This window comes from Chelonia mydas, chromosome 1, assembly GCF_015237465.2.
Source record: "Chelonia mydas isolate rCheMyd1 chromosome 1, rCheMyd1.pri.v2, whole genome shotgun sequence".
NCBI classification, from domain to species: Eukaryota; Metazoa; Chordata; order Testudines; family Cheloniidae; genus Chelonia; species Chelonia mydas.
The window spans coordinates 317,134,316-317,159,820 of record NC_057849.1 but is presented as its reverse complement, the minus strand read 5'-3'; the positions used below and the strand labels follow the sequence as shown (position 1 = coordinate 317,159,820).

Here is a 25,505-nt window from a genome sequence, read left to right as displayed (position 1 = left end):
CTCTACAGCAAACAGGGAAAGATTAAGAATGAGCTCTCAAAACTGGATATTCTCATAAAAAACCAACCTTCCACACAAACTTCCTCATGGATAGATTTTACAAAAACTAGACAAGCCATTTACAACATAAACTTTGCTTCTCTACAAAGGAAAAAGGACACTAAACTATCTAAACTGCTACATGCCAAAAGGAGCAACAACAGAAGTTCCCTTAACCCACCCAACAATATTGTTAATCTTTCCAGCTATACCCTTAGCCCAGCAGAAGAGTCTGTCCTATCTCGGGGCCTCTCCTTCTGCCCCTCCAGGCCCACGAACATGACATAGTTCTGTGGTGATCTTGAATCCTACTTCTGATGTCTCTGACTCAAAGAATATTTCCAACACATCTCTGAACAACATACTAACCCACAGAATCCTTCCTACCAACACTACAGAAAGGAGGATTCTGCGTGGACTCCTCCTGAAGATCAAAACAACAGACTGGACTTCTACATAGATTGCTTCTGTTGACGTGCATGGGCTGAAATTGTGGAAAAGCAGCATCTCTTGCCCCATAACCTCAGCCGTGCTGAACACAATGCCATCAACAGCCTCAGGAACAACTCTGACATCATAATCAAAAAGGCTGACAAAGGAGGTGCTGTCGTCATCATGAATAAGTTGGAATATGAACAAGAGGCTGCTAGGCAGCTCTCTGTCTTCACATTCTACAGGCCATTAGCCTCTGATCCCACCGAGGATTACCAAAAGAAACTACACCATCTGCTCAAGAAACTCCCTGAAAAAGCACAGGAACAGATCTGTGCAGACACATGCCTAGAACCCCGACTAGGGGTATTCTATTTGCTACCCAAGATGCATAAGCCTGGAAATCCTGGACTCCCCATCATCTCAGGCATTGGCAGCCAGACAATCCTGCTGTTAGGGTATGTGGACTCTCCCCTCAGGCCCTATGCTACCAGCACTCCCAGCTATCTTCAAGATACCACTGACTTCCTGAGAAAACTACAATCCATTGGTGATCTTCCAGAAAACACCATCCTGGCCACTATGGATGCAGAAGCCCTCTACACCAACATTCCACACAAAGATGGACTACAAGCTATGAGGAACAGTATCCCCAATAATGTCACGGCAAACCTGGTGGCTGACCTTTGTGACTTTGTCCTCACCCATAACTATTTCACATTTGGGGACAATATATACCTTCAAGTCAGTGGCACTGCTATGGGTACCCGCATGGCCCCACAGTATGCCAACACTTTTATGGCTGACCTAGAACAATGCTTCCTTAGCTCTCGTCCCCTAACGCCCCTACTCTCCTTGTGCTATATTGATGACATCTTCATCATCTGGACCCATGGAAAAGAAGCCCTTGAGGAATTCCACCATGATTTCAAAAATTTCCATCTCACCATCAATCTCAGCCTAGACCAGTCCACACAAGTGGTCCATTTCCTGGAAACTACTGTGCTAATAAGTGATGGTCACATAAACACCACCCTATACCGGAAACCTACTGACCACTATACTTACCTACTTGCCTCCAGCTTCCATCCAGGACACACTACATGATCCATTGTCTACAGCCAAGCTCTGAGATACAACTGCATTTGCTCCAACCCCTCAGACAGAGACAAACACCTACAAGATCTCTATCAAGCATTCTTACAACTACAATACCCACCTGCGGAAGTGAAGAAACAGATTGATAGAGCCAGAAGAGTTCCCAGAAGTCACCTACTACAGGACAGGCCTAACAAAGAAAATAACAGAACGCCACTAGCCGTCACCTTCAGCCCCCAACTAAAACCCCTCCAACGCATTATTAAGGATCTACAACCTATCCTGAAGGACGACCCATCACTCTCACAAATCTTGGGAGACAGGCCAGTCCTTGCCTACAGACAGCCCCCCAACCTGAAGCAAATACTCTCCAGCAACCACACAACAAAAGCACTAACCCAGGAACCTATCCTTGCAGCAAAGCCCGATGCCAACTCTGTCCACATATTTATTCAAGTGACACCATCATAGGACCTAATTACATTAGCCACTCCATCAGGGGCTCATTCACCTGCACATCTACCAATGTGATATATGCTATCATGTGCCAGCAATGCCCCTCTGCCGTGTACATTGGCTAAACTGGACAGGCTCTACGCAAAAGAATAAATGGACACAAATCTGACATCAGGAATCATAACATTCAAAAACCTGTAGGAGAACACTTCAACCTCTCTGGCCACTCAGTAAAAGATTTAAGGGTGGCAATTTTGCAACAGAAAAGCTTCAAAAACAGACTCCAACGAGAAACTGCTGAGCTTGATTTAATATGCAAACTAGATACCATTAACTTGGGTTTGAATAGAGACTGGGAGTGGCTGGGTCATTACACATATTAAATCTATTTCCCTATGTTAAGTATCCTCACACCTTCTTGTCAACTGTCTAAATGGGCCATCTTGATTATCACTACAAACGTTCTTTTCTCCTGCTGATAATAGCTCATCTTAATTAGCCTCTTCCTTCTGTGTATGTGTGTGTGATATATATATATCTATATCTATATCTTACTATATGTTCCATTCTATGCATCTGATGAGGTGAGCTGTAGCCCACGAAAGCTTATGCTCTAATAAATTTGTTAGTCTCTAATGTGCCACAAGTACTCCTGTTCTGTTTGAGCCATAGACAGAAGCACAAGAACAGCTCAGGCATATATATGGCTTTGTCGTATGAGAGGGGAGACGGTCTTTTTTCCTAAAAAAATAATTAAAAAGTCTATATAGGGTTCAGCCTCCAGACTTTGACTGACACCCCTTCTATACTGATGCCATTAGAGTCAGCCAGCATGGCCATTACAACTTGAACATCTTCCCTGAAATGCCAGTGCTGCTACCTCATGTGGGAGCAGAGGTAAAGGCAGAAAACTACAAAGCAGAAATTTTTAATCCCATTCAGAATCCTTAGAACAAGCCTTTAGTCAAAATTCTTAAATGATTAGGAAAAAAGTCTGGTTCTGAGAGTTTCAGTACGGCTGCCTTTCAGTGAGAATCCCACTAGAGAAATATGCCCTACCAGCAGTTCTAAGAAAAACCAATGGTAGGTGATAGGTTGGCCAGATGCCAACATGCCCTTCTTGGCCTGTGGAGGTGGATTAACAGGATAACAGTTCAGATGGGGATGTTTTCTGACAAACCTTGGCAAGTGATTGGAAGATTTAGTGATTTAAAGAGACACATTTTGGCACCTTACTGTAGAGAGGAGATGGCATGTACATATACCCATGAGGGGGAAGTGAAAAGCAAGGATTGACTGTGAGACAGACGTATGCTAGACAGGATTTGAACTTTCCCATATATTGAAATTGTTGAGATTCCCCAGCAGCTCTCCAGCTCCCCACGGACACTCAAAGGAAAGCACATACACGATGTTTGCCAGTATTCAGTTTAGCTGAAGCAGAAATTCTTAGGGACTCTCCATGTAATCAGAGGAGATGCCTGGGCATAGGAGCGCGGCTCTGACCATAGTGCATGAGGGTGTTGAAGAGGGATGGAAAGGTGGTTTAAAGCTTACATTTGCACTGCTCTGTACCAGGCTGGTTCCCATTTGCTGGGATAGAGCAGCCCTTAGTTTGTTCTACCAGATACCAGGTGGCAATTGGCCACAGCGGTCCAAAAGCACAGCTGATGATCAGTAAGATAAAGGGTCATCCAAACCCCACACCTCTGGCCATGCTATGCTGGTAGCAGAGTGGGCGAGCAGAGAGAGGTTAAGCCACTTTAGGGCCACTATGTTAGCAGAGAAGGGAAAAGCAGCTGCACCACACTAGAGACTTTAATACCTTTGACTAGCTGTGAACTGGTGTGCACCCCACAGCAGCCTGGGTAGAGTTGGCGAGGCCTGAAGGTATATCTACACTGCAGTGAAACACTTGCAGCTGACTTGTGTCAGCTGGCTCAGCTGCAGGGCTGTAAACTTGCAGTATAGATGTTCAGGCTGGGCCTGGAGCCTGTTCTCGGGGGCCCTCCCTGCACCCTAAGATAAAGGAGGTTGTCATGGTCAAGGAGAAAGTCTAGGGAGAGAATAAGCCATGAGATCCTGCCCTGGAGTAAGGAGTCTGGCAAGAAGTTGGGAGGAGTGAAGTAACCATGGGGAGTAGAGTGAACTCCAGAGGTAAACCCAGAAACAGGAAAGAGAAGATAGAGAGTCTAGGTAGGAAGGAAACGAGAGAAATAGTAACAGTAACGGGGACTACTGGTTATAGGGTCCTTGGACTGGAACTCTGTGTAGAGGGCGGGCCCAGGTTCCCCTGCCAGCCACTGGCATAGTGACACAGAACCCTGAGCTGGGGCTGAACACCATCTGGAGACAGCATTTGGACCATTGTTCTGTTGGACTTTATAACTCTAGAAGGGGTGGAGTAAATGGTAAATTGGCCAGAGGCCAAGTTGACCAGAAGGGACTATCGCAGAATGAGCAACAAGCAGCAAGGGGACCCCCAATGCAGCGAGAGCTACATTGCCAGATCTAGATGCAAGGAGGTGCACTAATGGTGAGTGGCAGCCCCATTACACTAGCCTTGGAACTGACATTAAATACTTTCCTGGAAAAAAAAATCAGAATCCCTTAAACTTGTCTGACATAGATGCCAATGCCCGTTTGCAGATACTGAGGAGAAAAAAAATGCACATTTCAAGGGCTCTTCAGGGAAATGCAGGTAGTTTTAAAGCTGTTTACTGCCAATGACACTGGAACACTTAGCGCTAAGAAGGAAAAGAGTGTTCCAGTCTAGCTGAGCTATCAGATATAAGTGCTAGTTCAGAAGTCCCTGCAGCTCAGCAGGAAACTTCAGCTAAGGAGGTACCAGAGAGTTTCACACCAGCTATAGTAATAAAGGTACTGGAAAGGTACTGAATGAGTGCCTAGAAAACCAGTGGTAACGTTTTCTGGATCTAATGAAGAGAAGCATACCAAACCTTGCTAGCTATTAGAGAAATAATAAGAAATGGAAGGACTGTAAACAGTGGAAGTCAAACAGACAACTAGTTTTAGTAAGACTGAGTGGTGCCATTTTTGCATGCAAACAAATCAAGTTTCCAGGGGCATTATTTGTTTAGAAGTGAAGTTGGACAGAGAATTAAAAGAGAGGAAAAACAAGAGTTAGCAGCAGCGAGTGACAGAGCATTGAGAGTGGAACATGGAGCTATTCATGTCCAGGTAACTCATATCCAGCCCATGTTGGCATTGCCATGATGGTTCCTTGGTGGCATATGTGAAATGTGCTGATGCTGTCAGCTGATAGGTGTCCCTATCACAAAATGTGCCATCAAAATTGCAACCCTTGTTGGCAATCCCAGATGAGAGGCCATTGACTGAATTAATTAACAATCAACTCATCTCCTAGGGTGTTCAAGACAGCGGCACATTAGCATAATGGGCAAACATGTTCTGCTGAGCTTCCACTGTATCTGTTCTATAGTAGATTCCAGTCCCAGTGCTGCAATCTGGAATCCGTCAGGAGCACTTACTATGTGTAACGGAATCCTCAGTAGAGAGTAGTGGACCTGTAAAACCGACTAATACAATCTGACAAGATGACAAAAATACATATTTAACAGAGAATGGATATTAAGGGGGAAAAAATAAGATTTGAGAACTGGAAGATATAGAATCGAAGGGACCTCAAGAGGTCATCTAGTCCAGTCCCCTGTACTCAAGGCAGGACTAAGCATTATCTAGACCGTCCCTTACAGGTGATTGTCTAACCTGCTCTTAAAAACCTCTAATGATGGAGATTTCACAACCTCCGTAGGCAATTTATTCCAGTGCTTTACCACCCTGACCGTTAGGAAGTTTTTCTACTTAGTATGAGTCCCTGTAGTGGCATTAAGATATCACATGATGTGTGGACTAGAGATAGGTCACTTAAGGTAAAATATCAGATACTTACCTGTATGTCTTTGATCTTGTTTTCTTCTGATGTTTCATGTGTCAGAAATAATTCCATAGTAGCCTTTTTTTTTTCCTCTCTGCATTTTGATACTTGTGCCTCTGGGCAAGGCCAGGAAATAAACAGACTTTTGAAACGCAAGGAGTGAGCCCTCTGAATGCTTTTACATTTTTCTATCTCCTGGATCACTTAGCTTTGACCATGTCTATAATTGTCCTTAGCAACTCTTCCCTGGCATTGTTTGAAGAGGGAGATGGCAGTCTAATCTATGCCCAACATCTCATTTCCAAGTATAGTATATTTGGCTGGCTGTCCTCAGAGGTTAAAGTACTTTCTCTGCTTGGGCCAACCAACAACAGTTTTCTGGTAACAGTTCAGATACCAAGTTCAAGTTGCCTTAATACAAATACATTTTATTTAAAGTTTTAGAGAAATAGAAAATAATAAAATATTTACAGATTCCAAGGCTTGAAGGGGCCATTGTGATCATCTGGTCTGAACTCCTGTAGAACACAGGCAATTGAATTTCCCCAGAATAATTCCGAGATATTATATTATATTAATTAATTAATTTATTTTTTAAATCCAATCCTGATTTAAAAATTGTCAGTGATGGAGAATCCACCAGGATCCTTGGCAACTTGTTCTAATGGTTAATTACCCTTACTGTTACAGGCATACTTTTTTTTTAGTTTCAGTCTGAATTTGTCTAGCTTCAACTTCCAGCCTTTGGGTACAATTAACTTAGGCTTGAATAAAGACTGGGAGTGGCTAAGTGATTATGCAAGGTAACCTATTTCCCCTTGTTTTTCCCTCTTCCAACCCCCGCCCCCCCCCCGGTTCCTCAGACGTTCTTGTTAAACCCTGGATTTGTGCTGGAAATGGCCCACCTTGATTATCATACACATTGTAATCCATTTATTGTGGCCATGTTAATTTTTTTAAATCAAAATGTTGTGCAGTACTAAATCAAACACCTTACAGAAGTCTAGTATCTTATATTAACACGATTAGCTTTATGAACCAAACTTGCAATCTCATGGGGAAAAAGGATATCAGGTTAGTTTGACAAGATCATAGAATCATAGACTTTAAGGTCAGAAGGGACCATTATGATCATCTAGTCTGACCTCCTGCACAATGCAGGCCACAGAATCTCACCCACCCACTCCTGTAGCAAACCCCTGACCTATGTACTGAAGTCCTCAAATCATCGTTTAAAGAGTTCAAGGTCCAGAGAATCCTCCAGCAAGTGACCTGTGCCCCACGCTGCAGAGCAAGGTGAAAAACCCCCGGGGCCTCTGCCAATCTGCCCTGGAGGAGAATTACTTCCCAACCCCAAATATGGTGATGAGCTAAACCCTGAGCATGTGGGCAAGACTCACCAGCCAGGCACCCAGGAAAAAATTCTCTGTAGTATCTCAGATCCAACCCTATCTAACATCCCATCACAGGCCATTGAGCATATTTACCGCTAATAGTCAAAGATCAATTAATTGCCAAAATTAGGCTATCCCATCATAGCATCCCCTCCATAAATTTATCAAGCTTAGTCTTGAAGCCAGATATATCTTTTGCCTCCACTGCTCCCCTTGGAAGGCTATTCCAGAACTTTACTCCTCTGATGGTTACAAACCTTCATCTTATTTCAAGTCTAAACTTCCTGATGGTCAGTTTATATCCATTTGTTCTTGTGTCCACATCGGTACTGAGCTTAAATAATTCCTCTCCCTCCCTGGTATTTATCCCTCTGATATATTTATAGAGAGCAATCGTATCTCCCCTCAGCCTTCTTTTGGTTAGGCTAAACAAGCCAAGCTCTTTGAGTCTCCTTTCATAAGACAGGTTTTCCATTCCCTGGATCATCCTACTAGTTCTTCTCTGTACCTGTTCTAGTTTGAATTAATCCATTTTAAACATGGGAGACCAGAACTGCACACAATATTCCAGATGAGGTCTCACCAGTGCCTTGTATAACGGTACTAACGCCTCCTTATCTCTACTGGAAATACCTTGCCTGATACATCCCAAGACCACATTAGCTTTTTTCACAGCCATATGACATTGTCAGCTCCTAGTCATCCTGTGATCAACCACTACTCCGAGGTCCTTCTCCTCCTCTGTTTTGTGTCCCCAGTTTATAACAAAAATTCTTGTTATTAATCTCTAAATGCGTGACCTTGCACTTTTCACTATTAAATTTCATCCTATTACTATTATTCCAGTTTACAAGGTCATCCAGATCTTCCTGTATGATATCCCAGTCCCTCTCTGTATTGGCAATACCTCCCAGCTTCGTGCCATCCGCAAACTTTATTAGCATATTCCCACTTTTTGTGCCAAGGTCAGTAATAAAAAGATTAAATAGGATTGGTCCCAAGACCTATCCCTGAGGAACTGCATTAGTAACCTCCTTCCAGCCTGACAGTTCACCGTTCAGTGTGACCCGTTGTAATCTCTCCTTTAACCAGTTCCTTATCCACCTTTCAATTTTCATATTGATCCCCATCTTTTCCAATTTAGCTAATAATTCCGCATGTGGAACCGTATCAAATGCCTTACTGAAATTGAGGTAAATTAGATCATGAATATGATTAAAGGCTTAGAAAATGTGACCTATGAGGGAAGACTGAAAAATTGCATTTGTTTAGTTTGGAGAAGAGAAGACTGAGAGGGGACATGAAAACAGTTTTCAAGTACATAACGGGTTGTTACAAAGAGGAGGGAGAAAAATTGTTCTCTCTAACTTCTGAGGATAGGACAAGAAGCAATGGGCAGGTTTAGGTTGCAGCAAGGGTGGCTTAGGCTGAACATTAGTAAAAACTTCCTGTCAGGGTAGTAAAGCGCTGTAATAAATTGCCTGAGGAGAGGTTGTGGAATATCCATCATTGGAGATTTTAAAGAGCAAGTTAGACAAATACCTGTCAGGGATGTTTCTAGATTATACTTAGTCCTGCCATGAGTGCGGAGGACTGGACTAGATGACCTCCTGAGGTTCCTTCCAGTCCTCTGATACTCTGACATGGTAAAATGTCTGCAATCCCCTCTAACATTTTTATGAGCAATTTCCCTTTACTTGTGTTCTCTCATTCACTGTGTGGTGAAACCAAAATGTAATGAAGAACATTCATTATTTAATTGTATGATCTAAATAGCGATCTCTCTTATATCAGTCACAAATTAGTAAACTACTGTTGGATAAGGAAAAGTGTAATTCTTTGAGTTTTGGATCAAAAGTTCCTCAGGAAATATCTCAACTCGACATGAATCCCTGAGTAGCTACGTTTTTGTTCAATATAAAATGGCATGTATGCAGACAACTGTCTATTAAGGAGACTCATGTGGGTTGCATATTCCATCCAGGTTGCAAAACAGTCAATGTTCATGAAGGTTGCCTCATATGGGACCTAGATCAGAGCATTTGAATAACTACAGTGGAACCTCAGAGTTATGAACACCAGAGTTATGAACTGACCAATCAACCACATACCTCATTTGGAACCCAAGTACAGGCAGCAGCAGAGGCCAAAAAAAAAAAAAAGCAACAAATACAGTACAGTGTATTCAATGTAAATGACTAAAAAAGGGGGGGGGGAGGGGCAAGCAGCATTTTTCTTGTGCATAGTAAAGTTTCAAAGCTGTATTAAGTCACTGTTCAGCTGTAAACTTTTGAAAGAACAACCATTACGTTTTGTTTAGAGTTACGAACATTTCAGAGTTACGAACAACCTCCATTCCCAAGGTATTCTTAACTCTGAGGTTCCCACAAATGCAAATACTATACTTTTATTATTACTTTAACATGTTGATCTGAAGATAAAATCAAGTTCTTAATTGAGGAAGTAAACCAGCATTTGGTCTATACTTTGGTTCTGTTAGTATCTAACTGTGCTGTCATCTGCTTTTCCCAATAACCGTTCCTCAAATGCATGACTAGTTTAGTGCACAGTATATGGCAACTGTAAGGGTATAATCACATGTTTCAATGCTAGCATTTCAAAAATCATAGACATTAGTAAATGACATGGAGTGAAACCCAGACAACAATGCACTTGTCTCTTAGTTTATCTTTTCACCATGAAATATTAATAAGCCAGCTCTACCACTGCTGCTAGCTACTGCTACATGAAATACTTTTGTATCATCAGAGCAGTGTAATTTACAAAATGCTTGTCTCCTGAGAAGAGCCTCAGAAAAAGGTGCTCTGTATTTCTTTCATATTTTCAAGGCAGCCTGGTATGGAATTTTTCTTCTTTGTTTGGTCTATGGTATATTCACTTTCATTATAAATCCCTCTTCATTGGTATCTATTATGAAAATTCATTAGGTGGGTTTAATTTTCCACAATGAAATGGCATAGTTCTGAGTTGCTTCAGAGTTTTCTTTGGAACCCTACTAATTTAAATTATGTGCAAAGAAATCTCACTGAAATATATTAATTCAGGAGACTGGAAAATGAGTCAACTTAAATATGCTTCCTGTTCATGCCTGTTTAATTGAACAATGTGCGTACATACACCATATCTGTGGTGGGGATATCCACGTGGTAAACAGCTTTTAACATTTGCCTTGATCATCTCACTTGCACTTTGTCATCTAAATCTACCTCTGCTGGGAGTATTTCTAAAATTCTAAGGATGAAATCCTGGCCCCATTGCAGTCAATGGTAAAACTCCCTTAGATTTCATCAGGGCCAGGATTTTACCTCATATCTCCAAGCTAATGCAAGCAGTTTCCAATGAGAAACCCTATCTAATACATTTTTTTTCTTCCTCCCTTCATCCTCATCTCCCAGTTCACTGGTCTGAGATGCAGGACAGGCAGTATTCTGTCCTATACAAATGACAGTCTTAAGAGCAGATATCTCACACCATTTTATTGCTAGGGATTGGTGCTACATACCATTGGGCAGGGGAAATTTCCAGATTCCCAATGGAACCCAACATTTGCTCCTGACTCTAATAGGTTCTGAGAGGACCTTAAAATCATGACATTAGGTACAAAAAATCAATTTTTGATAATTATAGAAGTTTCTGAAATGGATCAGTTATTTTTCACTATGCATCTTATTCAGTGTTTATCACCACAGTATCTCTCAGCACTACACGTGTGCAATGTGGTAAATAGAACACATGCTGGTGTGGTATAAAGATTTGATTTACACTCATTGGGGATGACCTGTAGAACTCACAGGTGGTCTCATCACTCATGAGTAATGTGAACATTTTGAACTCAAGCTGATAGAAACTGGATGACACACCACATCCATACGTATTCTCTCTCTCTCACTCTTTGTCATATTATATACTTTGTATCAAATAATTTATGTTGGTATTGCTTAAGTAGATGCACCTAGCACATTTTTGGGTGTGGTATAAATAAAAGTATTAGTATCTGATCTAGTTTTCACGTAATTGCAATTTGTTAAATAGTTTACTATATTCCTTCCCTTGAAAACTGCTTCTTCATGACTATATGTCAAAATCAGTCTAGGATTCATGTGTTGTGGGGTAATGTAATTTTCTTGGACAGGTAAAGAGTCACAAAGAAACAGACATTTTTCAAAAAAATGAAAATAAAATAGCCAGTTAAGGATCATTTAATCTCAAAGACACTTAGTTTAATCACACTTTTCAGCAAATATTCTGAGAGGTAACTGTAAACATTTGAAAGCATGAGGATTTTCTTCTTCCTCTCGAGTTTACTAGGGAGGATAGGATCAGCTTAATAATGGAACCATGATCTTAATGACAGGCTACCTTCCTCTCCATAATAATCAGCTACAAACACCTGCAAAGCTGAGAATTGAATCCTATTCTTTCAGCTCCAGAAACACTGGCATTTGAGGTAAGTAACCAATCTTGCTGTAGATACCAATTAGCTGTAGAATCATAGAATCATAGAATATCAGGGTTGGAAGGGACCTCAGGAGGTCATCTAGTCCAACCCCCTGCTCAAAGCAGGACCAATCCCCAATCAAATCATCCGCAAATTTGCTGAGAGTGCAATCCACACCATCCTCCAGATCATTTATGAAGATATTGAACAAAACCGGCCCCAGGACCGACCCCTGGGGCACTCCACTTGACACCGGCTGCCAACTAGACATGGAGCCATTGATCACTACCCGTTGAGCCCGACAATCTAGCCAACTTTCTACCCACCTTATAGTGCATTCATCCAGCCCATATTTCTTTAACTTGCTGACAAGAATACTGTGGGAGACCGTGTCAAAAGCTTTGCTAAAGTCAAGAAACAATACATCCACTGCTTTCCTTTCATCCACAGAATCAGTAATCTCATCATAGAAGGCTATTAGATTAGCCAGGCATGACCTACCCTTGGTGAATCCATGCTGACTGTTCCTGATCACTTTCCTCTCGTGTAAGTGCTTCAGGATTGATTCCTTCAGGACCTGCTCCATGATTTTTCCGGGAAATACCCCTAATGTTCTTTCTGAGCAACATGCAGCTAACAGAGCAACACACTCACTTACACATATAGAGACTAGTCCAAAGGAAAGACTCCTATTGACTTCAGTGAGTTCTGGCCATAGTGCTCAGTCATGCTCCCACTAAAGTCAATGCCCAATCAATCAATCAGTTAACAACTGACACAGGAATGGGCCCATAATTCCCACTGAAACCAAAGTATTTGGCCCAAAACTATCCATAACAAACATAATTGAGAACTTTGCTTAATTTTGTCAGATGTAGCATGGAATTAGTAACCTTAGAGAAGCTGTGACACTGAGCCAGCGAGGGTTAAACAACCAGTAGGCTAAGTGATCTAAAGATCAACCTTTAAGAACATATTAGGGCAGTACTGAAATGGTAAACAGGGCCATTTCTTGTAGATAGCTATCAAAGCGATCTTAGATGTATTAAACCTTTAAAATGTAAACCTATATTGTCACAGAATTAGAAGTAAATACTAATTGTATTTGTCTGTGTTTACCTATATCTGTTAGGAATTTAACAATGTGATCTAATTAGCCAGTAGATGCAAAACTTCGGTTCCTGTTGGTAATATTTCATCACTATATTCTGTTGATTCAGAGATCTAAAGGGAATATTGTCAATTAGATGAAATGTGTGGTGTAATAATATCATTGTCTTTATTTCTCTTTTAAGTTTGTAGTAAACTACCTGTGAACCTTTGAATGGTGAATTGCCTTATGCTAATCAATGCAACTAACTACCAGTGTATAAATAGGAAATAGAAAGTTTACTTCAAAGAAACAATGTATATTACCTATTCTTCATCCAAGGAATGCCTGTGGTATTATCTGCTGTCAAGAGGATATTGTAGCCTGCCAGAGAACTCTAGGGCCTGATCCTGTCATCTCAGATCTGCTTAAGCTTTGTCAGGAGAAGTTTAAGTTGCAAGACTGAGCTATCCAGCTCTATTCTGGATTACCCTGCAATTTCTCATGGAAGAATTTAAATACATGGCCTGCCTGTTGCACTATGACTTAATGAATTGATTCTGGAAGGATTTTTTGCAAAACAGCAGCTCAACATCTGTGCTATGAAACTGACCTAAGGACTTTATTCATATCTCTGTGTATAATGATCTTTTAACCATAAGAACTCTCTTTTCTTTTTAATACAATGGAGATTAGTTAATAAGAATTGGCTGTAAGTGTGTATTTGAGTAAAATCCGAAACACAGAGCATAATGTGTCCAATTTCTTGGGGCTGGTAAAACTTTATACATGGTGAATAAGATTTTCAGTGATCCTCCTCATATTTGATTTGGCTGTCTGGGTGGGAGCCCAGGGCTGGGTTGCTTTAAGGGAACTATATTTTTGGTTTCTGGATAACCAGAAAAGTGTTGCAGAAGCTGTTTTGTTGCTGGCTCAGTGAATCTAATTATTAGAATAAACCATCAGTTTTGAGGATTGTCTGTCCCATTCTTTTCAGTTTGCCCTGACGGAGCACTCTCAGTGAGGCCCCTCCAGTGACCATGGTTATAGCAGCCTTCTCAGATTAGGGTGATTTTATGTGATTCAGAAACTGACAAAAAGAACAAGGAGTACTTATGGCACCTTAGAGACTAACAAATTTATTTGAGCATAAGCTTTTGTGGGCTAAAACCCACTTCATCGGATGCATGCAGTGGAAAATACAGTAGGAAGATATATATACACACACAGAGAACATGAAAAAATGGGTGTTGCCATACCCACTATAATGAGAGTGATCAATTAAGGTGAGCTATTATCAGCAGGAGAAGAAAACTTTTTGTAGTGATAATCAGGATAGCCCATTTCCAACAGTTGACAAGAAGGTGAGAGTAACAGTGGGGGCGGCGGGGGTGGGGGGGAAATAAGCATGGGGAAATAGTTTTACTTTGTGTTATGACCTATCCACTCCCAGTCTTTATTCAAGCCTAATTTAATGGTGTCCAATTTGCAAATTAATTCCAGTTCAGCAGTCTCTCGTTGGAGTCTGTTTTTGAAGTTTTTGTTGTTGTAATATTGTGACTTTTAGGTCTGTAATCGAGTGACCAGGGAGATTGAAGTGTTCTCCGGCTGGTTTTTGAATGTTACAATTCTTGACGTCTGATTCGTGTCCATTTATTCTCTGTCCGGTTTGGCCAATGTACATGGCAGAGGGGCATTGTTGGCACATGATGGCATATATCACATTAGTAGATGTGCAGGTGAATGAGCCTCTGATAGTGTGGCTGATGTGATTAGGCCCTATGATGGTGTCCCCTGAATAGATATGTGGACAGAGTTGGCAACGGGCTTTGTTGCAAGAATAGGTTCTTGGGTTAGTGTTTTTGTTGTGTGGTGTGTGGTTGTTGGTGAGTATTTGCTTCAGGTTGAGGGGCTGTCTGTAAGCAAGGACTGGCCTGTCTCCCAAGATCTGTGAGAGTGAGTGATCGTCCTTCAGGATAGGTTGTAGATCCTTGATGATGCACTGGAGAGTTTTTAGTTGGGGGCTGTAGGTGACGGCTAGTGGCGTTCTGTTACTTTCTTTGTTGGGCCTGTCCTGTAGTAGGTGACTTCTGGGTACTCTTCTGGCTCTGTCAATCTGTTTCTTCACTTCAGGAGGTGGATATTGTCAAACTGACAAATTTTCTTTGACCTTTGCAGAACTAGTCTCCCTTTACTGCAGAGTAAATATAGAAATGTCCAAACTTAAGTTATAAGGGAGCGAAAATAGGGCTTTAAAATGGAAGCTGGTGGCAACTTTAATTTTTGGAAACCTACTACCTCTCCATAATACTAGAACTATCATAGGCTGGCAAGAGGAAAAACTAGATGATCGTGTTGGTCTCTGCTTCCAGTTACTAAAATACTATATATTCCCTAGTTTAGATATACAATGAATTCTTTTCTCCTTTTATTTGCAGTGTTCATGGCTTTGGCCAAGATTCTGCTGTGACTAGTAACTAACCATCCATAATTAATTAAATGTAATTAGGTGACTACTTGCAGTTTTGGGGGACAATGGGGTAGTTTCTGGATGCAAATCTCTGGTTTTACCAAAAGAGATTAAAGCACAAGTGTTAAAATACTATTAGAGATGTATGTGTATGACCTATAAGACTAATGCTGTGTAATGACGTCTTTCCTTTGTTTACTTTGATCTTTTGCAGTTCTTTCAAATTAGGACTTTTCTACTAAGTCTTAAAAGTATTTAAACTCTAATAGAAAAGAACCCCTGTGGATAAATTAGCACTCTCAAGGTATCTTTTAACTCACTATTATCTCTTCCCTGGAGAATGACTTAATTACAGCTACATTGTTTGCATTCTATGTTGTCTAAGACTGTTGAAAGTGAAACCGCTAGTGGAGAGGAACAGGTATCATTTGAAGCTGATAATGAGTTAGGCATCTAAAATCTCACCTAAACTAACACTAGAAATCAGCCTTGATGGTGATGATTAACTGATGTCTATTGCACATCTATAAATAACGCCCCCCCTTGCATAATTGCTGTCATTTTGCAGAATGTATTTTCACCTTGCCTTTTGAAGTTAGAATAATCAGTGTCTTTTTTTTTTTTAATCAGGAAAGCAATTTGCAAAGTTGTTAGATCAGAAGCAGTATATGATACCTTGGTGGGCAATTTAAGCACAGATGTTTTTGGAAGATAAATTTGCCACACTATTCTCAAACCTAACCTGACAACGGTTTGTAGACGATCAAAATTGAAGTTTGCATATTTTGGTGGGTAAAGAATCTGAAGTTCATTTGCAAAAAGAATATTTCACTGCATGCCAAAAGGATTAACACTCAAGACGGCAAAGATATTGAGATGGAGGTACTTGCTGCCCGTTGAACTTTAGGAAATGAAAGATTTGAGTGAGGGCCCTGGGCATGGGAGACCTGATATGTTAATCCAACTGCCATTTGATATTAGAAAACAAAAGTGATCGCTTGTCATGACTCTTCCTCTTTATTTTTGAGTAGGTTTTATTTAGAACTTCTCTTTCACCAGTGTCGCAGCTGCTTTTAATCCTGTATCTTGCAAAGTCAAAACATTTTTATTTTCTCTTATTCTGATGAAAAACAGAAGCACTCAAATAGCAGTTCCTGCTGGCTAGACATCACCCTGTATGCAAGCCCCCAAGTCTCTAATAAAAATAAGGAGATGAATACTTAACCAATCTCATTCATAACGTCAAATGGGGCAGATTCTCAGCTGGGCAATCTATTGCAACATGCTTTACAAAGGTGGGAAAGCAGAAAGTGACCAAAGATCTATCTTGTATGATATTCCCAAGAGCTTCTTTTAGGTCATCTGAGATGGTTTATTATTTTATTTATTATTTATTTATTTCATTAATCAAAATCTTTAGGGTTTTTTAATAACTACAAAATGTTCATGGTGAGCACAGAACAATTTCTACCAAGAATAATAAAATAGCTTGAAAAAAACAATCAATCAGGTGAAATGAGTGTTCACTCTGATAAATGGGGTGGGCGTGAAAAGTTGAATGAGTGTAAACAATATCCGAGGTGTTCTTTTGCTCTGTATGAGTTTTAACAATGCTTGTTCAGAGTTTCGTGACAAGTTATTCAGAACACAAAGTCATTGGAAACAAATCCTCCATTATGAAAAATATCCATGTATCACTACTGAGTCAGACTCTGGCACTCATGACACCTGCACAACTTTTAAGAAACATTGTGCTTTTGGTATGGCTTTTTCATCATCCTAAGAATTGCCTCCACAAAAGTGTCCTGACTCTAGATTTTGAAAATATGGTCATCTTAAGTAAACATTACTATTCTATTTTAGAGGCAGAGGGAAATTGAGGCACAGATGTGTTAAGTGATTTGTCTAAAGTCACAGAAGCAGAGATTCACAGAGGCAGGAGTAGAACTCGGGTGGCCTATCTCACAGGGTATCTCTATGCTGCAATTAAATACCCAGGCCCAGCCCATGTCAGCTGACTCGGGCTTTGTCTACAGGGCTGTAAAATTGCAGTGTAGATGTTTGGGCCCAGAGTGGAGCTGGGGTTCTTGGACCCTCTCCCCATGCAAGATCCCACCTCTTGGGCTCCACATTGCAATTTTACAGCCCTGTAGCCTGAGCTACAAGACCCTGAATCAGCTGACTTGGGCCAGTCACAGGTGTTTAATTGCAGTGTTGACATGCACACAGTTTGGTCACCTATCCAGGAGACCATATCACTTGTGTTTTCTTTTAACACACAAACTGCTCCAGAACTCACAGCTAGTGCCAATGGCCAGAACTAACCTTAGATCTTCATCTGGTAAAAATACCATAATGATGGGTGCTATAAAAAATCCAAGATAGTTAGAAGTAGGGCTGTGAATTAATCACAGTTAACTCAAGTGATTAACTCAAAACAAATTAACTAGATTCAAAAAGTCATGATTAATCGCAGTTTTAATTATTAACTATTTAATTATTAGCACTATTAAACAACAATAGAATACCAATTTAAATTTATTATACATTTTTGCATGCTTTTCTACATTTTCAAATATATTGATTTCAATTACAGCACAGAATACAAAGCATGCAGTGCTCACTTTATATTATTCTTTTTGTTTAAAAATATTTACACTGTAAAAAAAGAAACAAAAGAAATAGTATTTTTCAATTCACCTCCTAAAAGTCCACTCAGTCCTACTTCTTGTTCAGCTAATCACTAAGACAAACAAGTACTAGTGGCACCTTAGAGACTAACCAATTTATTTGAGCATAAGCTTTCGTGAGCTACAGCTCACTTCATTGGAATGCATCCGATGAAGTGAGCTGTAGCTCACGAAAGCTTATGCTCAAATAAATTGGTTAGTCTCTAAGGTGCCACTAGTACTCCTTTTCTTTTTGCGAACACAGACTAACATGGCTGCTACTCTGAAACCTAAGACAAACAAGTTTGTTTACATATACGGGCGATAATGCTGCCCACTTCTTATTTACAGTGTCACCTGAAAGTGAGAACAGGTATTCCCATGGCACTGTTGTATCTGGTCTTGCAAGGTATTTATGTGCCAGATATGCTAAACATTCATGTACCCCTTCATGCGTCAACTTATAGGCTCTAAAGTTTTACACAGTTTTGTTTTTCAGTGCAGTTATGTAAAAAAAAAAAATTCTACATCTGTAAGTTTCACTTTCATGATAAAGAGATTGCAATACCGTACTTGTATGAAGTGAATTGAAACGTCCCATTTCTTTTGCTTATCTTTTTTTACAGTGCAAATATTTGTAATAAAAAATAACACAAAGTGAGCACTGTATACTTCGTATCCTGTAGTGTAATTGAAACCAGTATATTTGAAAATGTAGAGAAGCATCCAAAATATGTATAATAAATTTAAATTGGTATTCTATTATTGTTTAACAGCGCAATTAAAACTGCGATTAATCGTGATTATTTTTTAATCTCGTGATTAAGTGCAATTTTTTTTAATTGCTTGACAGCTGTAGTTGGAAGAGATTTTATTATTTTCTCTCAGACACATTCCCACCAGGATTATACACATCTTTTACTGGAAAATTAGACAACTGCATGGCCTTCTTGCTGGTCATAACTTTGATTGACAATGAAATGTTTCAACTACTGTAGAATATGTTTACCCACTTTTTGAGTAGGGTAGACTGCTGAGAACTTATACATCAGTACTCTTTACCATTGAATGGCTACCTGTACACTTCTCGAGGTGCTGGTTAAGGTCCTAGTTACCTCAAAGACTGCCTCTTTGCCTATGCCCAGCCACCTCTCGTGTTTATGGCAGGAATGCTGTGGGTGTCTGCCCTGAGGTAAAAGTTAAGTCCCAGTAACAGGCTGTGACCTCTAATTAATTCCTGTCAGACATATATCAGAGCCTGAGCACTCTTAGGCCCCAATCCTGCAAGCTGCTCTGTGCAGGGGTCTCCTTCAGTCACACAAGTCAGGATAGCTCTCTGTGGGCAGTGGGGTCAGCTCATATGATCCATACTTTAGGGTCATGACCTTAGAATGCACTGTAAGATGCCTCTCTTTTTCTAGGCTTTAGAAGAGTGGTGGGCAATCTGTGGGCCACAGGTGGCCCATCAGGGTAATCCACTGGCAGGCCATGAGACAGTTAGTTTACATTGACCACCTGCAGGCACGGCCGCCCACAGCTTCCAGTGGCCGCGGTTCTCTGTTCCTGGCCAATGAGAGCTGCGGGAAGCGGCGCGAGTTGCCCACCACTGCCTTAGAACCTCCTGGAACTGAACCTGCTGGTGACTCTTTCTCAAGTTTCTGTTAAGGTGACCTAATTTGCTGCTGTGTTTAGAGCCGAAATTATAGATCTGCATTCCATAAAGCTACAACAGCCATGATTCTGCTCAGATCTCAAAGGGGTAAAAAAATGAAGGCACAAACGAGCACTGTCTGACCACAACCAGGTACGCTCCAGCTGTGTCTTGCACCCAGCACTCCCCTATTCTTTACGTTGACAGTTGCTCTCCCTCATCACCTTCCAGTGGATTAGAACAAATTACATTATTTAAAGAAAAATAAAATAATCAAAAGATACGTTTGTTTTATGAGGAACTATAATGCTAATAAGGATGTAATTAAAGGAATAAAACTAAGAAAATGCCATAAGGAAAGAGAAAAATAGTTGAAGGTAGAAGATTTTTTTTCCTAATTAAGAAAATTAGCATTCACGTAGTGAGTTCTTGACTGCTACCTCAGTGAGTTGTGCTAGTAGTGTACACTTGAGAATGTCTAATAAAATTATTCATTTTGGGTTGTTAACTGCTCGTATTTTAAACTCCGTTATGAAGGTAACTTTTGATCATAAATGGCTAGGTACTGTGTAAAATCATTATTAAAAAACTCAGAATGCAAAGCAGCTTAGAACATATTCTGCTCTTAGTAGAGCCTTTCCTTGCCTATAATGCCAAATTAAAAGCCCCCCCCCCAAAAAGGGGGGGGGGGGACACACCAACCAACCATCTCAAAAAAATTGTCTCCAAAGTCAAGATAATAATAAACCAAAAACTCGCCTGACTAAAACAGTCTTGCAGTATGAGCTTGGCAAACTCAGGCTCCTGTTTGTTTTCTAATAAGTATCCTTATAGCAAATATCCTCTATTTTGAAGACCATGGTCTTGATTCTGATTGCACTTATGCTAGTATAAACCAAGTGCAAGTCCAATGACGTCAATAAGAGTTACTTTGGAGTAAACTGTTGTGGCAGCAGCCCCTGTAATTTAATTACTGCTTGTGCTAGTACCCCATAAAAAGTGATGCCACTGATTTCAGTGGCAGCAAAAGCGGGCCCAAATGACAGAGAAAGGCACCATCGAAAGGTAGACTGCTGCTTTTCATAAAAAAGACGAGACTGTTGTTTTTGATGTGTCAATGCACATTGGAGACAAAAATCTAGCTGGCCTAGCAACATTCTTACAAGGCTCCATCAGGGTAGTATGTCAGTGTCTGTTTCCTGGAAAAGTAAGAGAACCAGATGAACATTATGTATATAGGTAAAGTTACATAGTGTTAATATGGGGCCCAGTCATGAAATCGTTACTCAGGCGAGACTCCCACCTGTATGCAAACAGATGTAGTTGCCACTCACATAAGCTATGTGCTCAGGTATTGGGAACTCTTCTTTTAAACATTTAGGGCTAAATGATGGCTGCTTAGAGCACTGAAAGAAGGGCATGCCTGCACTCCAGAGCAGAGGAGAAGGAAGGATTAAGGTCTTTGCTATCATAGGGCCAGATTTTTAAAGGTATTTAGGTGCTTAAAGATGCACATAGACACCTAGTAGGATTTTTCAGAAGTGCCCAAGTTCCTAACCCGCACTGGTTTCACTAAGAGTTAGGCACCAAAGTGCTTTTAAAAATTGCACCAGGTGCTTAGCTGCATTTTTAGGCACCTAAATAACTTTTCACATCTGGCTCGGGGTGGCTGGTGTGTGCAGACTACAGTGCTTTTTGCTACACCTGTCAGAAAGGGTGTGTAGCCTATGCTCATGCTACCATGCAGCTGCCTGCAGACGTGCTATTAAGGGTGGGGGATTGATTGTCTCCCCCATATGGCTTCTGCCCTGTATGCATATGTGCAGAGGACAGGACAGGGTCTCTCAGCATCCTCTCCACTTCCTAGCACATCCATGCAGGGCTGGGGCATAACTTGGCCTTTAAATTCCCCAAGCAACATCCTTTCCCCTTGTCTTCACCCCCTTACTTTGGTATTTCCTAGTGAATGATGCACAATTAAGTGCATACATTTAATTGAGACCCATATGCCATGTATTCCTTTATCTATTTGTCCACAGTATATTAAAATCACCACCTTTATTTGTATGTGCATGTCCTACCCCCTTTAACAAACTGACACCAACCAATAAATAACAATAGAGAAGCATTAGCATTTTCCTCCCCTCCTTGTTCATACCCAAAAGAGCTATATCCAAATTCAAATAGCATTTTAACAAAAGAATAGCACTGTAAGCTCTTCAGGGTAGGGACTGTCTCCTCTTCTGTGCTTGCATAGTTCCTAGCACATTGGTACTCTGTTCTCTACGTAAGGAAACATGTTCTACAAAACCTTATAGGAACAGCTTACTGATGCCAGTTAGACGAGCTTCTGGGAAATTTTAATGTGTGAGTATGCAGCAGATTTTTTGCTTAGTTTTTCATTTAGAAATAAATACACATCATTTGCACATTTGAATGAAGCTCATGTTTTGTTATCAGCTGCTGGCATCTCCTTTTCATGTTATGTTCCCTACAGGTCTGGAAAGTTATTATGCAAAGAAAGAAGAGGAATATGAAATATTAAAAGCAGATAGTATTCAGGTACCTGCTTTCTATCTCTCACTTTCTCTCTGAGTAAACTCCATAGCAAAGCATGAAGAAAGATAGAAAATTTAAAAATGAGTCGATCTTAAAAGGACTGTGTAACAGATTTTAACAATAATTACTTGGAGATCAACTGGAAAAAATACAAAAAGCCTTTGTTTTGTTTTAAGGACATTGTCGATCAGGCCCAACTGAGTAATTACTATTTCTAATTGCAAAAACTAACACAACTCATATAATGTATAAAAATATACAGGGCATGCAACACAGATCTTTTTTAACATAGCTGTAAGTCTTTTATCATCAGCCGGGCAAGGAATTTGGATGAAAGTTGACTAAACCATAGTGGTTAGAAAGAGCAGTGGACTAAGAGTTTAGGCCGGATTCTCAGTTGATATACATTATCTTCAGTGGAGCTGCATTGATTTACTCTAGTTGAGTATATAAGCTCTGGCTCCTGGATTCTTTTCCTGACTCAGCATCTGATTCTCTGGCTGACCTGGGGCAAGTCACTTAACTTCTCAGGCCTTGTTTACAATAGAATTTTTTTCCTAAATTTTCATCAGTGGTAGCAGTACATATGGACAAAGTAGCACCAGTGGCCACTGGTGTTTTAATCACCATGTCATTTAGTTTGACTCTGAGCAGGATTAGACAATGGATATGAATAATACTCATATTATGCACTGAACTACCATTATCTTCACACCCCCATTGGGTGTTGGAAGCATCCCATGGTTCTCCTGTGATCTTATGCTGACGCTGTGCACCATGGATCATTCAAAAGGCTTGCCTAAGTTCATAAAAATAAGTGCTGTTTTTGAAACCATAGTTTAACAACTTGTTCTTGGCTATGCTTGCAGCTAAACTGTGTTTAGTAATGGTTCAGATGCATCATTGTTAGGGCCCTACCAAATTCATGGCCATGAAAAACGCATCATGGACCATGAAATCTGGTCTCCCCCAGTGAAATCTGGTCTTTTGTGTGCTTTTACCCTAGATTTCAGAGGGGAGAGCCGCGTTTCTCAAATTGGGGGTCCTGCCTGAGAAGGGAGTTGCAGGGGGGGTCGCGGTATCGCCACCCTTACATCTATGCTACCTTCAGAGCTGTGTGGCCGGAGAGCAGCAGCTATTGGCTGGGTGCCCAGCTCTGAAGGCAGTGCCACTGCCAGCCGCAGCGTAGAAGTAAGGGTAGAAGCATCGCAAGCCCCCCTACAATAACCTTGTGACCTCCCCACAACTCCTTTTTGGGTCAGGACACCTACAATTACAATACCGTGAAATTTCAGATTTAAATTGCTGAAATAATGACATTTACTATTTTAACAATCCTATGACAATGAAATTGACCAAAATGGATCATGAATTTGGTAGGGCCCTAATCATTGTTCAACCCATTGTCAGCAACAGTTAATTTTCCTAACACAGACCAGGCTTTCAAGAGATAACTAGCATACTTAATCAGAAGATTCTATTAACTCATTAATTTTTCTGTTGTCCTTCACCTTTGTTTGTGTCTGTCTCTTGAAAGAAGCAGTGTGTTAATTTGTGCTCCTCTGCGTTCATGCTGTGACGTATCTTGATCACTCATCCAGCCTTGCCTCTGGTCATCTCCATCCACCTGAGTCTTGTTTCAGCATCAGAATGTATAGAGGTTTGCGTAGGCTCTAGGCCCTCATAAGGCAAATTAAAGTTGCTGGAGAACTGATTTACAACTGCCTCTCGTCTAGGCAGGCCATTCATCTGGTTTTCAGCTGGACGGTGTTGCTTTTCTAAGGTTGTCCCCCAACCAGTACTGAGACAAAACTAGACGTGGCATTGGATGGGAGATGCCATTTTGAAGAGTGCACTGCTTCCCCGCCACTGGTGTGACACAGCGCATTAGAGGTCACACTGGTGGGGGCGGGGTGGCGTGTTCTTCAAAACGGTGTCCCCTCTGTGGCATCACTTCATATGGTCACACTGCTGAGGGAGGGGCCACATCATTTCCAGAAGTAGCAGACAGTCCAGTATTCTGGGGATGCGTGAGTGGCCACCCTGTGTCTATTTAAGTTTTTATGCCATACATTCCACCCTGATATCTAAGCACCTTCTGGTAGCACAGCAAGCAATGAAACTAGCATCAGTCACATACGTTTTTCCTTCTCGCATGGGCGCTCTCTTGCTCTCTCTTTCTCTCACTTTTTACTTGTTCCAAGGTAGCCAGTTTATTAGGGCTGCATGTGATTTCAGTGTTTTCCTGATGATATCCCTCTCATTTATACAATTACCACACCTCCTCCAGAACCTAAGATCTGCATCACTTTCTGTGATAGGATGATATATCTGTATTTTGCCATAAATTAGAGTCTGACATAATTCTCCTTGAACAGTTTTGGAGTGTAAATCCAAATTAGCCAGCTTGACAGGGCAGTATATACCAGTTTATTTCTTTACATTACAGATTGGATGAGGGCCGAATCAAGCCTATTTTTCTTGAGAAGCATCTCACACAAATCACTTGTAGCAGATTATGCAGTGAGGAGGACAGGAAAACTTGGTGGGCTGGAAACTAAACAGACCACAGAAGTTTCTTCTGAGAAACCACATGAGTGAAAATCCTTATGGTGTTTGCTATCTGAGTGGTGTTTAAAATTGCAACAGCAGTTCTTAAAATTCTAAATAGACGTTGACTGGGATAATTTACTAATTCTATGATTGTGTCCAGCCATTTCTGTCTAAAAATAGAATAAAACACTTCTGAGTGTATGTGGCTGCTTTGAATCATTACAGTGATAGTGACATCAGAGGCATAGGGGCAGATCTAAGACTTTACTACAAATGTAGGTAGCATGATTATTCATATGACATGTGACATTCCCTTTACTTCCAACCATCCGTTTCTACCTTGTAGCCTGAAATACAGCTCTGGGCAGAAGGACAGCACAAAGTCTATGCACCCTGGAACTGAAGTGTGCAGGGCACCACATGGCTGAATTTCACCCACAGCACATACATTCACAATACCACAATACATTCCCAATACCTTGTAAGGTAATGATGTTTGGAATTTATTTGCAATCAAAATAAGTTTAGGAAAAATACTTTAAAAAATGGAAGAGCAATTTAGTAAAGCTTTTATCAGCTTGTCATAGCTGACCGGCTAGTCAAAGTTCAGGGTCCTGGGCATGCTCCAGCTGGGGGTAGAAATTCATGATGGAGTATGGTATTTGATCTGACGCATTCTTGTTTATTTACAAGGGCTTAACAATGTCCAGCTTCTG

General features: G+C 40.7%; 1 long non-coding RNA gene across 1 annotated transcript in view; it reads left to right on the top strand.

Moving 5' to 3' along the window:
* LOC122466550 overlaps positions 1-24,941 on the top strand; it is a 52,582-nt gene extending 27,641 nt beyond the window's left edge. The window contains exons 3-4 of the long non-coding RNA XR_006292164.1: positions 22,175-22,239; positions 24,686-24,941. This is a non-coding gene — a long non-coding RNA (uncharacterized LOC122466550). The remainder of the gene's footprint in view (positions 1-22,174; positions 22,240-24,685) is intronic.
* The last annotated feature ends 564 nt before the right edge of the window (positions 24,942-25,505 follow it).